Source organism: Pan troglodytes, chromosome 3, assembly GCF_028858775.2.
Source record: "Pan troglodytes isolate AG18354 chromosome 3, NHGRI_mPanTro3-v2.0_pri, whole genome shotgun sequence".
NCBI lineage: Eukaryota > Metazoa > Chordata > Mammalia > Primates > Hominidae > Pan > Pan troglodytes.
Genome location: NC_072401.2, coordinates 67,690,549 through 67,693,335, shown reverse-complemented (window position 1 = coordinate 67,693,335; position 2,787 = coordinate 67,690,549).

The window sequence follows — 2,787 nt, the reverse complement described above, 5'->3', positions numbered from 1 at the left end:
TGGAACCAAAAAAAAGCCCGCATTCCCAAGTCAATCCTAAGCCAAAAGAACAAAGCTGGGGCGTCACGCTACCTGACTTCAAATATATTACAAGGCTACAGTAACCAAAACAGCATGGTACTGGTACCAAAACAGAGATATAGACCAATGGAACAGAACAGAGCCCTCAGAAGTAATGCCACACATCTACAACCATCTGATCTTTTACAAACCTGACAAAAACAAGAAATAGGGAAAGGATTCCCTATTTAACAAATAGTGCTGGGAAAACTGGCTAGCCATATGTAGAAAGCTGAAACTGGATCCCTTCCTTACACCTTATACAAAAATTAATTCAAGATGGATTAAACACTTAAATGTTAGACATAAAACCATAAAAACCCTAGAAGAAAACCTAGGCAATACCATTCAGGACATAGGCATGGGCAAGGACTTCATGTCTAAAACACCAAAAGCAATGGCAACAAAAGCCAAAATTGACAAATGGGATCTAATTAAACTAAAGAGCTTCTGCACAGCAAAAGAAACTACCACCAGAGTGAACAGTCAATCTACAGAATGGGAGAAAATTTTTGCAATCTACTCATCTGACAAAGGGCTAATATCCAGAATCTACAAAAACTCAAACACATTTACAAGAAAAAAACAAACAACCCCATCAACAAGTGGGCGAAGGATATGAACAGACACTTCTCAAAAGAAGACATTTATGCAGCCAACAGACACATGAAAAAATGCTCATCATCACTGGCCATCAGAGAAATGCAAATCAAAATGACAATGAGATACCATCTCACACCAGTTAGAATGGCGATCATTACACTGTTGCTGGGACTGTAAACTAGTTCAACCATTGTGGAAGTCAGTGTGGTGATTCCTTAGGGATCTAGAACTAGAAATACCATTTGACCCAGCCATCCATTACTGGGTATATACCCAAAGGATTATAAGTAATACTGCTATAAAGACACATGCACAAGTATGTTTATTGTGGCACTATTCACAATAGCAAAGACTTGGAACCAACCCGAATGTCCATCAATGATAGATTGGATTAAGAATATGTGAAAAAAAAAAGAATATGTGGCACATATACACCATGGAATACTATGCAGCCATAAAAAAGGATGAGTTCATGTCCTTTGCAGGGACATAGGTGAAGCTGGAAATCATCATTCTCAGCAAACTATCACAAGGACAAAAAAACCAAACACCGCATGTTCTCACTCATAGGTGGGAATTGAACAATGAGAACACTTGGACACAGGAAGGGGAACATCACACACCGGGGCCTGTTGTGGGGTGGGAGGAGGGGGGAGGGATAGCATTAGGAGATATACCTAATGTAAATGATGAGTTAATGGGTGCAGCACACCAACATGGCATGTGTATACATATGTAACAAACCTGCACATTGTGCACATGTACCCTAGAACTTAAAGTATAATAAAAAAAATTAAAAAAACAAAACAAACAAACAAAAAAACAACAAATACCCAGGGATGTGCATTTAGAAGCTGCCAAGACATTAAGCACCCAAGAGGTTCTTTTTGGTCTGTGTCTGTGCTTCTCAGGTGGAGCTGATGGCTGTACTTTCTTGAATTCAACAGTTGCATTTCCAGCATGTGAGGAATGTTTCTTACTGCTTTCAGGGATGGGCTTAATCTGAGAGTAACAAAACTCTTATTTCTTCCCCCTGGGGCCTTTAACACTTCAACATGTGGGACTGGGAATCATCTTTTTTAGGAAGTGAGAGAAATTGCAAGTATATCTAAACATTTTTGAGTAATACAATCTGCGAAAACAGTTTTATTATTCAACACTTCTGAAATTGAATGTGAACATGAAATAAACAAAACAAAACCAAAGCACCATAGGACTGAATGGTTTGCACAGGAGATGGAAGGATTAACTAGAAGCCTGAATATCTTTGTTGGCTTTATATACTTAATAGGCAGCCAATAGGAAACAAATTGTAAGCAAAAGCATATATTCCTATATGCCAGGAAAATTACCCTGTAAATACTGAATTATATGTGGCTAATCAATATTCATAATTTATCAGATTTCTTAAACTTATATTTGTAAGAAACATCTATAGAATAGTTGTTTGGCTTCATTAACTTTTGATTCTTATGTAGATATATATTTACATGTTTTGATGGTGTTGAAAGGCAATTCAATTATAAATAATAATTTCAAAATATTTCTGCAGAGAAAATGTTAACCCTAAAGTGCGGAATGATTGTAGAAAAGTACAACATCTTGAAAGCTCTTTCTAAGGAAGTAAAAATTAAGACCAATTTATTAGTAAAATAATTTATTAAGTCCAGATCCTAATTTTAGGTAACTTGAAGCCTTTAACATATATTTTAATAGTTCTGTCAAATACCTATTAATCTTTAAAATATCTTAAAAATCTTTTTAAAATTCTGGATTTCTCCTCTATAATTTAGATTAAATAATGATAAAGGGCAGACAAAAGGTGATAAGTCCTTTAAGGAAAATATATTTACTTCACATAGGTTTTATATTTTTTGTAATACTCCCAGAGTCATAAAATATAGATTTTTATATAATTTAACAGTGTTTGGCAAAACATTTGGCATATGATAGTTGTATCCTTCTGGATTTTGGGTTGCAAGCCATAAACACAACATCTGGCTAAGTTATAAGAAAAATAATTTATTGGAAGTGTATGCGGCTGTCACTCACAGATTTGATGGGAAGACTGGAGAGAATCAGGCTCAGAAAATGGAAAGGAAACAAGAAAGCCTCAGCATCAAC